Source organism: Phalangium opilio, unplaced genomic scaffold (assembly GCF_054372755.1).
Source record: "Phalangium opilio isolate 3A_F unplaced genomic scaffold, DU_Popi_V2 ptg000089l_1, whole genome shotgun sequence".
Classification (NCBI taxonomy): domain Eukaryota; kingdom Metazoa; phylum Arthropoda; class Arachnida; order Opiliones; family Phalangiidae; genus Phalangium; species Phalangium opilio.
This window is the reverse complement of record NW_028324194.1, coordinates 8,570,496-8,586,013: the sequence shown is the minus strand read 5'-3', so window position 1 is coordinate 8,586,013 and position 15,518 is coordinate 8,570,496. Positions and strand designations below refer to the sequence as shown.

General features: G+C 37.4%; 1 protein-coding gene across 1 annotated transcript in view; it reads left to right on the top strand.

Annotated features, from left to right (window-relative positions):
- LOC149647376 (uncharacterized) overlaps positions 1-15,518 on the top strand; it is a 198,749-nt gene that overhangs the window by 41,031 nt on the left and 142,200 nt on the right. The window lies entirely within an intron of this gene.

Here is a 15,518-nt window from a genome sequence, read left to right as displayed (position 1 = left end):
TTTTCGTTTGAAGAGCTAAATTTCTTGTGAAACGAATCTGCTCGCTTTATCACTTCCGCGTATGCTGTGTTAACCAATCCATTATTCTAAATCAAATATTTAAAATTTGTTTAAACATTTGTTTATACTGAAATGGAAAGTGAGGCGTAACTCTCATATCAACCTGACCTGAATGAATCTGGTGTATGCCGAGTTTTTTGAGAGCAAAGGCTTCGCATTGGGAAAGTGAAATACATCGTCGATGGTGTCGAAGGGGAGCGTTTCCTTTTTGCTCGCAAACTGCGACGTCATTTCCGAGGATACGAAAAGCAATAGAACGAAAGACGCCAAACTCCACGAGACCGAAAGAAAACGAGAGACTCCGTTGCAATTGAAACTTTGGGGACCTGAGGTGGAAATCGAATTCAGATATGGGAAAATGAATGTATCTAGAAGTTCTTACTCGTTCCCAGAAGGCATTGCAACAGAAACATGAAGGGCAGTTCCGATTTCACTTTGCCATATTTACAGTTTATTTTCCCCGTCATGTAAATCAGCAGAACGACACCAACGGACCCCGCAATTATCTGGATGTATTAAATATAAACACATAAATCAACTGCTTCAAACCAAAACGAAACATATTTTTGCATATTCAAATTAATCTACAATATAAAGCTTTTATCCGTACACTTTAGGAAAGGGAATCGCCTGATTACAAATTCATATGGAAAGTAGGAAAGACGAGTTACCCATTTATTGATAACAGAATAAATATCGTTTTCGTTTGATTGATTTGTTCCGAATAATATTTGGATTCTCGAAGTCAAAAATGGGTGCGAAGATGCGAAGGCATTGAAACGATCTGTGGTTAATACCATCGGTATTAGCGAAAAATCTCTTTCCTGTTTATTGAAAAAGATTAGTCAATTTTTTTTGAAAGACGTTGACCAAGAACTAACTCTTATAAGAATATGGTAAGACTCTGCTTTTAAACCCCATCCTCCCATGATACGTGATAATTAATCTTCATGTAAGACTCAAGCTACTCATTTTCGAATTAACTATTCCCAAAATTATTACCACGAAAATTAAACATTAAAATGAAAACCACGAAATTTCGTTAAACGTTGATTGTAGAAGAAGCGGTAGCCACGTTAACATATTCCTTGTATCGAGATTGAATTCTTGGCTCAGAAAATATTTTAAATTATACGTTTCTTTGAAGCATTCCTAGCATTCCATCCCACGAATTATTAACTTTCGCTCCCCCCATATCATCAGGATTCGGGATAAGAGTAACGCTGAGAAAGATTTCAATCATTGTGGTTATTACGAAAAACATATTAGCAGACCAATCTCGTTACGCTTAATTACTTGATATTGTCGAGTGTTTGTAGAACATGCAGGAATCTAATCATGTAGCCAGTTTTCTCTCCTTGTTCATTCGAAAAAACATATGGCGAAAACTGGTAAAAAAGTAAAAGATACTCGGATGTAGTGTATGAAAGACAACGGGCGAACATAATCTAGTGCATTATCTTAGTTCAAGAAAATCCTTACCGTTGGATTAGTAACATTATCTTTGAACAGTAGTAAATCATGAAATGCTTTAAACTTACTGCCATGAAGGGTGCTCTGTAGTATTTTGCTGTTTCCTCGTGCGTCATTATTTCTTTTCAATATCTCACTGTAGTCGACGCGGTGTTGTTGGCGAACCAATCGCGAAAGAAAGAAACGTTTTAGAATGTATTGAAATATTTTGGTCTCTTCTTAAGTTGCGCCGTACTTCAACATTATAACCGCGTAGTATTCTTATTGCCTGTCGAATTTAGCTTTTGGGAATCGCCATTCGCACAAAGCGACCACGCACGAAAACAATTTGAGAAAACCCTTTGGGTGTTTGAAATCGTTTATCGGGGCTATGTCTATGTTACATTACTTGTGAATATTGAAACCGAGAAAGTAATGAAGTTTTTCAAAGTAGCGAAGGCATCAGAGCAGTGATAATGGTCCCAACTTCCTTTAGAGGAAAATCTTTTTTCGGGATCGATGACGTGTCGACTTTTGTGGGAACTCAACTAGTTAGTTGCTAAGCAACCAGTTTATGGTGACTCTAGTTTTTGACGCGTCTAACACAGTGCTTTACAATTAAATGTTTAAGGGGGAGTATAGTTGGTTCTGAACTCAATACTATTCGTAAATGAATTCCCATGTTTTCATTGTACTTGGTGCAGTTATGAAAGAAAGAATTCCGAAATTGCAAACGTGTTAAGCATTTTATCATAAACTTAGTTATTTCTTTCCGTTGTCGTGTTGGCGCTCACTAGTAGATGTTTAACTGCAGTACCACTTTGATTGTGAGTTTAAATTAAATTGCGTGGATCGATACTCAAAAACCGCGCGTGCACCCAGGCAAACATTTAATAAGGGCAAGTCTTGGGAAACTCTTCGCGTGTTTCACCTTAAGGCCCGTTCAGATTACCCAACTTTAGTCATCTGACAAAGCCGAATTGACCAGTCAGGACAGATTGCTAGGTAATATGAACGTCTCACCCAACCGTACTATTGTCAGGTCGAAGCTCGGATTTTAATCGGGTAGGAAGGCGATTTGATCGAGTCGGGCCGACTAAAGTGGGCAAACCAATCACAATTGGCGAAACTATTACGTCATGAGACACGTGTCGTTTTTTCTTCATGCTCGAGAGAGAGTAGTGGCCATTATTTATTAGTCGCTGAAAGCATGAAAATCGATTTCGGGCCTTGGCCTTTTTTTAACATGAGTTGATTATTAAGTTTTGATGGTTGTCCCTCATTGAATATTATCAGAGGTAATATAGTACGGAAGTTTCTTATATTACTTCTGGTATTATTAACTTTGGTCATCTGCTTTGGTCTATGGTTTGTCAGCTGACCAAAATTGGGTAATCTGAACGGGCCTTAATTTTCCGAGCCTACCAGGGTTGCTTTTAATTTGTGGCATGAGTGAAAAATATTGTTTACTTCACTTCTGAAGGAAACAGAGCATAAATAATGGTTTTTCATTTCTCTAGTTGTCGATGATAAAGTTCGTGCTCTGTAGCGAAAGCTTATCGATTTCGTTGAATTGATCATCTCGTGTCAGCTAGAAGTCTACAATGCCTTACTATAATAAGCGATATCCTTTTGAAAAGTTATGCATAAAAGTATCATCATAGTTTGTGATAAAAAATCGCTTAATATTTGGGAGGAAATTCTTCATTCAAATTACTTTTAGTGATACAAATAGTCCAATACAATACAATACACCGGAAAGACAACATACGCCAGGACACCCTAGTTTGACTGAAGTGTTATGCTTAGCCCATTTCTTGTTTCTTTCCCCTTTTTTTCACTCTCTGAACTTTTTATCAATTGAGTTGAGTCCTTTTTCTTGTATGATTTTCTGTGGTGGACCATGAAGCTGTCGAATTACATCTTGTGATTTAAAATATAAGCTAAGGTGCTACCGTGTTACTTTTTAGCATGTGAACGCATATTTCGAGAACGAGACTGATGAGGGATGCGGAGAATCCGAAGAGACAGACGCGGAAAATGACCATGAACGCGGAGACGTTGATGACGACGAACGCATCAGGGGTTTCAATTTTCTGACATGGATGCATTTCGTTCTTCAAAGACGGGTTCAGATCCTCGAAGACATCGCCCTCGGTCAGTTGGCGCAACCTGACATATACGGTGAAATTATTTCCACCGTAAAAATCCAAAACTTTGAAGGAGGCTCTAACCTTTTGTTGATGGTCTTGATCAGAGTTTGCGAAATATTTTTCTTGAAATACAACGTCACGTGGGTTATCATTAAAGGCTGGCTTAGTTTCATTTTGCAACTTCCTGTCTTGGCGTACCGGGTCTTGATTATATTCCAGTGTAGCATATCCGAATTAATTATATATATTTCTCGATTTTCAATTTCTGAATGAATATAGTCGTTATCGGTTAAAGATGTCTGGTAACATAAATCTGGGTTCGCATCCGCTCGCTTTATTACTTCCGCATATGCCGTGTTATGCAGTGCATTTTTCTAAATCGAAAATAAAGAAATAAAAATGAAAAACACCTAAGATGAAAACAATGAAGGACGTATTTTAACCGAATGAGAAAGTAACGAGTAATTCTGACCGCAACGAAACTGAATTGTGCCGTGTTTTTCGACAGCAAAGGCCAGGCATTGGGAAAGTGAAATACATCGTCGATGGTGTCGAAGGGAAGTGCTTCCGATTTGCTCGAAAACTGTGACGTCATTTCCGAGGATACAAAAACCAATAGAACGAAAGACGCCAGACTCCACGAGACCGAAAGAAAACAAGACACTCCGTTGCAATTCAAACTTTGGGGACCTGAGATTGAAATTGAATTCAATTATGAAATGAGCATATCGTTTCTCTAGAAGTTCTTACTCGTTCCCAGAATGCATTGCAACAAAAACATGAAGGGCAGTTCAGATTTGACTTTGACATATTTAGAGTTTAGTGTCCCTATCATGTAAATCAGCAGAATGACACCAACGGACCCCAAAATTATCTAGATATATTAAATATAAGTACATAAGTCAACTGCTTCAACGTGGATTAAATTATAAACCAAACGAAACATATTTTTCCAGAGAGTTTAATCTACAATAGAAAGCTTGATCTTGTTTACTGATAAGCTTCAGGAAAGTGAAACTTGACGTCTGATTACAATTTTATATGAAAATTAGGAAAGACATGTTACCCATATGTCGACAACGGAGAAAATGTCGTTTTCATTTGATTGGTTTGTTCCGAATAATATTTGTGTTCTCGAAATCAAAAATGAATGCGAAGATTTAAAGGAATTGAAACGATCAGCGGTTAGTGACATAGGAGATACTGCAAAATCTCCCTCCTGCGTATTGGAAACGTTAACTCAATTTTTAATGAAGGAAGTTGACCAAGAACTAACTCGTATTGCTATAAGAATATTACAAAACTCAGATTCTAAACCGAAAGATTCCGTGTCTTTCGAATCAGGTAGGCCCTAGTTATTTCCATGAAAATTAAACCTTAAAATGACAAATACAACAAAACCATGAAATTTCATTTCTAGGAAGCTAACGCCTAACATATTCTTAGTATCGAGAATGAATTCTTGGTTCAGAATATATTTTTAATTGTACATTTCTCTGGAGCATTCCTAGCATTCCGTTCCAAGAATTATTAACTTTCGCTCCCCAAAACTTGTCAGCATTCGGGATAAGAGTAACGCTGAAAAACATTCCCACCTTTGCGGTTATTTCGCAAATCAGAAAAGCAGACCACTAACGTTACGTTTAGTTACTTGATATTGTCGAGTGTTTGTAGAACATGCAAGAATTTAATCATGTAGCCAGTTTTCTGTCCTTGTTCATTCGAAAAAACATATGGCGATAACTGGTAAAAATATAACGTACTCAGCTTAAGTGTATGAAAGACAAATGCTGAAAAATAATCTAGTGAATTATCTTAGTTCAAGGAAATCCTTGCCATTGGACTAGTAACATTATCTTTGAACAGAAGCAAATCATGAAATGCTTTAAACTTACTGCCATGAAGGGTGCTTTGTAGTATTTTGCTGTTTCGACGTGCGTCATTATCAGTTTTTAATTTATCAATTGTAGTCGACGCAGTCTCGTAGGAGAACCAATTGCGAAAGAAAGAAATATTTTTAGAATGTATTTTGGTCTCTTCTCAAGTAGCCCCGTTCTTCGACATAGCCACCTCGCAGTATTCTTAATGCGTGTAGAATTTAGCTTACGGGGATCCCGCCTTGTGCAAAGCGAGAAGTCACTCGAATAAATTGAAGGAAATGCTGAGAAAACACTTTGCGTGTTTGAACTTGTTTTCGGGGTTTCATTTTCGTATGTTACTTTTAATTTGTGGCATGAGTGAATATTATAACCGTTGAAACCATGAAAGTAATAAAGTTTTCCAAAGTAGCGAAGGAATCAGAGCAAAGATAATGGTCCTACCTTCCTTGAGAGGAAAATCTTTATTTCGGGATCGATTACGTGTCGACTTTTGTGGGAACTCGAGTCGTTCGTTGCTAAGCAACCAGTTTCTAGTGTCGCTAGTTTTTGACGCGTCTAACAATGTGTTTTACACTTAAATGTTTAACACTTACTTCAGTTATAGGGGCAGGATTATTGGTTTTAAACTGATTACTATTCGTTGTTCTTGGTGCAGTTACGCAAAAAAAAAAAAACAGAAATTGCAAACGTATGAAGTATTTACCTTAAACTCGTTCTCAAGTTAGCGCTCACTAGTGGATGGTAAACTGGTGAGTTTAAATTAGCTTGCGGGGATCGATTCTCGCATTCCGAGTGCACCCAGGCAAACAATTAAAAAGCGCAGTTGCGTGTTTCACCTTATTTTCCGAGCCTTTGTGGAGTTACTTTTAATTTGTGGCATGAGTGAATATTGTAATACCCATTTGAACCATTAATCTAGTTTACTTCAGTTCTGAAGGAAACAGAGCAGAATTAATGGTTTTTCATTGCCGGGTTGTTGATGATAAAGTCCCTAAATGTCAAATTTTGGATCCAAGGTGTTTTAATTGTTACTTTTGGTTTGTTTTAAGAAGAAACTGATACTTAATGCAATTAATCAAATAAGTTTATTTACAAACTAAAAATACATTGGGTGCTTTCGGACCGCGGTTGAAGGACCTTATATGAATTTCAGTGGGGAACCGTGTAGCGTCCTAATTACATCTCTTAACCATTGCTGTACTTTAAAATATTCAGTAGACGCGAGAATGGTCAAAAAGCGACTTTGTAGGTGATGGATATATTTTTATAGACACTATTCTATTTGTAGAAGTAATGTCAGTCTAAATGTCAGACTCTGGCAAGGTGATGTGCTACCGTGTTAACGTTTTAACATGTCAACGTATATTTCGAGAATGAGAGTGACTAGGGATGCGGAGAATCCGAAGAGACAAACGCGGAAAATGACCACGAAAGCGGAGACGCTGATGGCGACGAACGAATCAGGGGTTTCCGTTCTCTGACATGGATGCAATTCATTCTTCCAAGACGGGTTCAGATCCTCGAAGCAATCGCCCTCGGTTAGTTGGCGCAACCTTACAAATACGGTGAAATTAGTTCCACCATAAACATCCAAAACTTTGAAGGCGGCTCTAACCTTTTGTCGATGGTCTTGATCAGAGTTTGCGAAATGTTTTTCTTGAAAAACAACACGCCGGGGGCTATCATTAAAGGCTGGCTTAGTTTCATTTTGCAACTTCCTGTCTTTCCATACCGGGCCTTGATAATTTTCCAGTGAGTGTCACCCCCAGAAATTATAAATTTTTGCCGATTTTCAATTTCTGAATGAATGTCGTCGTTAATTGTTAAAGAGGCAAATGTCTGATGAAACGAATTTGGGTTCGCATCCGCTCGCTTTATTACTTCTGCATATGCCGTGTTAATCAACGCGTTTTTCTAAAGAAATTAAAAAAACACTAATTTAAAGGGAATGAGAAAGTGACGTGTAATTCTCATATCAACCTGACCTGAACGAAACTGGTGTATGCCGAGTTTTGTACCAGCAAAGGCTTCGCATTGGGAAAGTGAAATACATCGTCGATGGTGTCGAAGGGAAGTGCTTCCGATTTGCTCGAAAACTGTGACGTCATTTCCGAAGATACGAAAAGCAATAGAATGAAAGACGCCAGACTCCACGAGACCGAAAGGAAACGAGAGACTCCGTTGCAATTCAAACTTTGGGGACCTGAAATTGAAATTTATGTTAGTTACAAGCGTAGTATTACTTTATTACTTCTTACTGGTTCCCAGAAGACATTGCAGCAAAAACATGAAGGGCAGTTCCGATTTCCCATTCACGTATTTAGAGTTTAGTTTTCCAGTCATGTAAATCAGCAGAATGACACCAAAGGACCACACAATTATCTAGATACATTTGATGTCAACTCTTAGAATAAACATGTCAACCGCTTCAAGATGCGTAGGAATTAAAAAGCAAAATTGAACATTATTTTGCCTAAAATATTCAGTTCAATCTACAACAGAAATCTCATTTCCCGTAGTTATGAAGACTGATAAACTTTAAGAATGTGAAACTTTACGTCTTTGATAACAATGCTATATGGAAATTATGAAAGGCTAAGTTACCCATTTATTGACCACAGAGAAAATATCGTTTTCATTCGCTTGGTTTGTTCCAAATAGTATTTGCGTTCTAACAAACCAAAATGGGTGCGAAGATGGAAAAGTATTGAAACGATCTGTGGTTAATACCATCGGTATTAGCGAAAAATCTCCCTCCTGTTTAAACGTTGAACTCAATTATTATTGAAAGAAGTTGACCAAGAACTAACTCGTATTGCTCTAAGAATATGGCAAGACTCGCATTATCAATTAATCCTCCCATTTTAAGTGATAACTCATCTCCATATAAGACTCAAGCTACTTAAGGCCTATTCAGACGCTTCAACTTTTTGACCCATCTACTTGAGTCAAAATTTAATTGCATCGTCCGAAAAGGCCTCAAGTTTCCAATAAACTATGCCCTAAATATTTCCACGACAATTTAACATTAAAATGACAAAACATGCTATTTACATTATATCAACCAGAACACGAAATTTCGTTACGCGTGAATTATAAAAAAAAGCGAAAGTCATGTGAACATATTCTTAATATCGAGGATGAATTTTTGGTTAGGACTAAATGTTTAATTGTACATTTCTTTCGAGCATTCCTAGCATTCCATTCCACGAATTATTAACTTTCGCTCCCACAAACTGATCCGCATTAGGGAAAACTGTAACGCTGAGAAAGATTTCAATGGTTGCGGTTACTACGAAAAACATAATAGCAGACCAATAACGTTAAGCTTTATTACTTGATATTGTCGAGTGTTTGTAGAACATGCAGGAATTTAATCATGTAGCGAGTTTTCTCCCCTTGTTCGGGTGATATCTGGTAAAAAATATAAAAGTACTCAGCTGAAGTGTATGAAAGTCAAAAGAAGAAACTAATCAGCGAATTATCTTTGATCAAGTCAGTCCTTGAGATTGGACCTGTATCTTTGAACAGTAGTAAATCTGAAATGCTTTGAACTTACTTCCATGAAGGGTGCTTTGTAGTATTGTGCTGTTTCGTCATGCATCATTATTTCTTTTCAATTTCTTAAACGTAATCGTGGGAGAAGCAATTGCTAAAGAATGAAATGTAATGGGAAGCATTCAGGGATTTTGGTCCCTTCTCAAGTTGGGAAGCTTCACTTTGGAATGATTCTTATAATTTGTGGCGTGAATATTGAAACCATGAAATGCTATAGTTGTTAGTTGAGCTGGGATCCTACCCTTCTTTGGCCGAAATTTTTTTTTCGGGATCGATTATTCTTCCACTGTTGCCGGAACTTGGGTCGTTCGTTGCTAAGCAGCCAATTTTTAGTGTTTTTGACGCGTTTATAAAGTATATTTTATTTAGATGCTTAAAAGTTTAATTAGATGGATCGATCCTAGCATTGCGCGTGGACCCAAGCGAGGAATTAATAGGTGCTGTTCGAAGAAACTCTTTGCGTGTTTCAACTCATTTTCTGAGTCTACGAGGGTTACTTTTTATTTGTGGCAAGAGTTAATATTATACTTTTTCGAAACATTAACGTTTTTACGTCAGTGCTTATGGAAATAGAGCAGTCTTTATGGTTTTTCATTCTCAGGTTGTCGATTACAAAGTTCCTGTTGTATGGCGACATCTTATGGTTGCAAGATTGAGCGGTATCCTTTTGAAAAATTATGCATTATCCTTTAATCATAGTTTGTGATAAAAAAATCACTTAATATTTCGGAGGAAATTCTTTATTCAAAATAATTTTATTGATATAACTAGTCCAATCCCAAGGTCTGTAAATGCGCAAAAAAATTGCACTACAATCCAATACATCGGAGAGACTATACAGTCACGCCAGTATCATCCCAGTTTGACTAATGTGTCTTGTTTAGCCCATTTGACTTTACTTTCCCCCTTTTTGCACTCTCTTAACTTCTAATCATTTGTGTTGAAGGACATATATGAAATTCTTGTTTTTTGTATGAATTTGTGTGGTGGACTATGAAGTGACCGAATTACATCTATTAACAAACTTAGTTAAAAATATTCAGTATACCAGATAATGGTCTAAAAGCGATTTTGAGGGTGATGGATACGTTTATGTTAACACTACATCGATTTGCTATGTTTTAAGTACTTTTTAAAGAGTACTATCGGTCTAAAGGAATGACACCTATGAACTAAGGCGCTACCATGTTAAGTTGTCAACATGTCAACGTATATTTCGAGAACGAGACTGATGAGGGATGCGGAGAACCCGAAGAAACAGACACGGAAAATGACCATGAAAGCGGAGACGTTGATGACGACGAACGCATCAGGGGTTTCCGTTTTCTGACAGGGATGCAATTCGTTCTTCAAAGACGGGTTCAGATCATCGAAGGCATCGCCCTCGGTCAATTGGCGCAACCTGGAAAATATGCTCAAATTAACTTTACTGTAAACCTTTAACTTTAAGAGGAGACCCGAACCTTCTGTTGACGGTCATGATCAGCGTTTGCGAAATATTTTTCTCGAAATACAACACCGAGTAGGTTATCATTAAAGAATGGCTTAGTTTCAATTTGCAACTTCCTGTCTTGGCATATCGGGTTTTTATTATATTCCAGTGAAGATCATCAGAGGAGATGATGAATTTTTCTCGATTTTCCATTCCTGAATGAATATCATCGTTTTCGGTCAAAGTGACGTATGGCTAGTAACAAGAATTTGGGTTCGAATCTGCTCGCTTTATTACTTCCGCATATGCCGTGTTGATCAATGCATTTTTCTAAATCGAGAATATAAGAAATTGAAGAACATTTCTTTAAACCCAATAAGAGACCCGCGAACGGCTTTTATTTACCAAATGAAGAAGTGACGCCTCATTCTTAAATTGATCTCACCTGAATGAAACTGAATTCTGCTGTGTTTTTCGTCAGCAAAGGCTTCGCCTCGGGAAATTGAAATACATCGTCGATGGTGTCAAAGGGAAGTACTTCCGATGTGCTTGAATACTGTGACGTCATTTTCGAGGATACGAAAACCAATTGGAAGAAAGACGCCAGACTCCACAAGACAGAAAGAAAACGAGAGACTCCGTTGCAATTCAAACTTTGGGGACCTCGTTCCCAGAATGCATTGCAACAAAAACATGAAGGGAAGTTCCGATTCCACTCTCCCATATTTAGAGTTTAGCTTCCCCGTCATGTAAATCAGCAGAATGACACCAACGGACGACATAATTATCTACAGACAATTCGTATCAACACTTAGAAAACGTAATTCCCGGAAAGAGAAACTGGACACCTTTGATCACTTTTATGTCTGGAAATAAGGAAAGACTAGTTACCCATTTACTGACAACCGAAAAAATATCGTTTTCGTTTGATTGATTTGTTCCGAATAATATTTGGGATCTCGAAATTAAAAATGGTTGCGAAGATTTGAAGGAGTTGAAACGATCTGTGGTTAGTGACATGGGTAATAGTGAAAAATCTCCCTCCTGTGTATTGAAAAGTTTTCATCAATTATTGATGAAAGAAGATGACCAAGAACTAACTCGTATTAAAAAGAATATGGCAAAACTCTTGATTCTAAACAAACTTTCCCATGTTAAGTTTAAGTGAAAATTAACCACCTTTTAAAGTTCGTAACTTCTTATTTTCAAATTATCTATGCCCTAATTATTTTCACGACAATTTAGCATTACTATAAAGTTTACTATTTCCAACTTAAGCGTGAAAGTAAGCGTGGATTGTAGAAGAAGCTGAAGCCATGTTGACATATTCTTAGTATAGAGAAGGTGTTCTTGGTTCAGAATATATTTTCAATTATACATTTCTCTCGAGCATTCCTAACATTCCATTCCACGAATTATGAACTTTCGCTCCCCAAAACTCATCAGCATTTGGGATGAGAGTAACGCTGAAAAACACTTCCATTATTCCCTTTATAAGGACTAGCATAAAACAGGTCATTAACATTACTTGATATTGTCGAGTGTTTGTAGAACATGCAGGAATTTAATCATGTAGCCAATTTTCTCTCCTTGTGAATTCGAAAAAACATATGGCGAAAACTGGTAAAAATATAATTACTCAGCTGAAGTGTACGAAAGCTCAACTCAATCTTATGACTTAGTTCAACGAAGTCCTCGCGTTTGGACTGGTAACATTATCTTTGAGCAGTAGTAAATCATGAAATGCTTAAACTTACTTCAACGAAGGGTGCTTTAAAGTATTGTGCTGTTTCTTCATGCGTCATTATTTCTTTTCAATTTCTTAAACGTAGTCGTGGGAGAAGCAATTGCAAAAGAATGAAATGTTTTAGAATGTATTCGGGTGTTTCGGTCCCTTCTGTAGTTACGCCGTTCTTCAACATAGCAACCGTGCAGCAGTTTTTATTGCGTGTAGAATTTAACTTGTGGGGATCGATTCTCACGCAACGCCAGCAAAGAGGAGAGAAAGAGGGAGAGAGAATCAGTATAGGCAGCCGTGATCCATGCGTGGTGAAAACGGGGGTAAATCCACGGTTCACCGCGGCGCCTTAGCGCAACTTTCTCGCACATGGTTGACGTAGGGGATGAGAGAGATAAGGCGAGGAGGTCAATCCCCCTATGCGCAAAGGGTATGCGTCCTAAAACTAAATGTACTGAAAATTGTTTTTACTACCCCCCTATTTTCCCATTTTTCGGCGGATTTTATAAAGTGCGTTTCTATCTCCCTATCTCTCTCCTCTTTGACGCCAGCAACCACGAAAATTATTTTAAAAAATTCCGATAAAACGTTTTGCGTGTTTGAACTTGTTGTCTAAGCTTTCACTTTCTTATGTTTCATTAAATTTATAAAGTGAGTAAATATCGAACCACGTTGAAACAATGAAAGTAAGAAAGGTTGTTACGTAAGTTTTGAAGGAATCAGAGCGGAGATAATGGTTCTTCCTTTCTTCGGAGGGAAACTTAATGTCGGGATCGATGAAAGGGTGGTCGACTGTTGTGGAACTAGACTCACGTTCGTTGCTAAGTAACCAGTTTCTAAAGTCGTTTCACGCTTTTAACAAAGTATTTTATATTTAAACTCTAAAGACTGACATCAATTAAAGGGGGCAGGATAGTTCATTATGTCTTTGCTTGTTGGCGAATCAATACTATTGGTTCTCAATTTTTCTTTCCGAACTTTCCCTTGCTACTTTTACTTGCAATTTCCAGCAACAGTGTAGCGTGTCGAAACCATTAAATACCGTTAATGGTTTTTCAAAGTTCCAAAAGGAACAAGAGGAATAATGGTTCTTCTTTTCCTTCGGGGAAGAACATTATTTCGTGATATATGATTATTTGTTGATTCTTCTCTGCGCATTTTAGTGCTAAGTGAGTGAACTTTGATTAATGTCACCAGTTTTCGAAGCGTGTCACGATATTAACTTCGGCAGTGGATTGGTATTATACTGATGTGATAATCTAGTCAAGTGACGCGTGTTAGAAACACTAATTCAGCGACGAAAGAAAAATTGTCTTCTTTTGTTGCAAAGGCGATAGTTGATGATGCTTTGGTCAACCAAAATTCACTTTTGGTGGTTGCATTTCTGTGGGGGACTATGTAGGGCCAAATTACATCTATTAACTGTTGCAGTAGTTGAAAATATTCAGTGAACAGGAGAATGGTTAGAGAAAGTGGTTTTGTAGGTGATGGATATTGTTTTGTAGGCATTATTTTTTGAAGGAGTATTGTCTGTCTGAAGGGCTGACACCCATGAGCTAAGGTGCTTCTTTGTTAACTTGCAACATGTGAACGTATATTTCGAGAACGAGAGTGACGAGGGATGCGGAGAATCCGTAGAGACAGACGAGGAAAATGACCATGAAAGCGGAGACGTTGATGACGACGAACGCATCAGGGATTTCCGTTCTCTGACAGGGATGCATTTCGTTCTTCAAAGACGGGTTCAGATCCTCGAAGACATCGCCCTCGGTCAGCTGGCGCATTCTGTCAAATATGCTGAAATTAGTTTGACCATAAACGTAAAACTTCGAAGGGGACACTAACCTTCTGTTGATGGTCTTGATCAGAGTTTGCGAAATATTTTTCTTGAAATACAACATCAAGTGGGTTATCGCTAAAGGCTGGCTTAGTTTCATTTTGCAGCTTCCTGTCTTGGCGTACCGGGTCTTGATTACATTCCAGAGAACCATATCTGCATTAGTAATAAATCTTTCTCGATTTTCAATTCCCAAATGAATGTCATCGTTTTCCATTATAGGGCCATATGTCAGATGCCATGAATCAGCGGTCGCATCAGCTCGCTTTATTATTTCCGCATATGCCGTGTTAATCAATGCATTTTTCTAAATCGAAAATAAATTTAATAAAAAAACATTTTTTTAAACCTAAGTGGACAACATCGAAGGACTTTTTTTATCGAATGAAAAAGTGACGTGTTATTCTTATGTTAAGCTGACCTGAATGAAGTTGGTAAGTGCATCGTTTTTTACCAGCAGAGGTTTCGCATTAGGAAAGTGAAATACATCGTCTATGGTGTCGAAGGGAAGTGCTTCCGATTTACTCGAAAACTGTGACGTCATTTCCGAGGATACGAAAACCAATAGAACGAAGGACGCCAGACTCCACGAGACAGACAGGAAACGAGCGACTCCTTTGCAGTTTAAACTTTGGGGACCTGAGATTGAAATTGATTTCAGTTTTGAAATGAGTATAGCGTTATACTTTATTACTTCTTACTCGTTCCCAGAAGGCATTGCAACAAAAACATGAAGGGAAGGTCCGATTTCATTTTACCATATTTAGAGTTTAGTGTCCCTATCATGTAAATCAGCAGTATAACACCAACGGATGCCACAATTATCTAGATATTTTAAATATAAACACATACGTCAACTGCATCAACATGGATAAAATTATACACCAAACGAAACATATTTTTGCAGAGATTTTCCAATGTAATCTACAATAGAGAGCTTGATACTGTTTACTGATAAACTTCAGGAAAGTGATACTTGACGTCTGATTACAATTTTTTGTGGAAGTTAGGAAAGACAATTTAGTTACCCATTTATTGACAACAGAGAAAATATAGTTTTCATTTGATTTGTTTGTTCCGAATAATATTTGGATCCTCGAAGTCAAAATTGGGTGTGAAGATGGGAAGGAATTGAAACGATCAGTGGTTAATCCCAAAGGAGGTATTGCAAAATCTCCCTCCTGTGTATTCAAAACGTTAACTCAGTTATTGTTGAAAGAAGTTGACCAAGAACTAACTCGTGTACTAAAAGAATATGGCAAGATTTGAATTCTAATTCAATTAATCTTCAAATAAGACTAACAGCTAATTATTTTCACGAAAATTTAATATTAAAATGACATAACGTGCAATACCACCCTTACAGCAAAACCTTTAAATTTCATTACAAAGATGATAAAGCCATGTT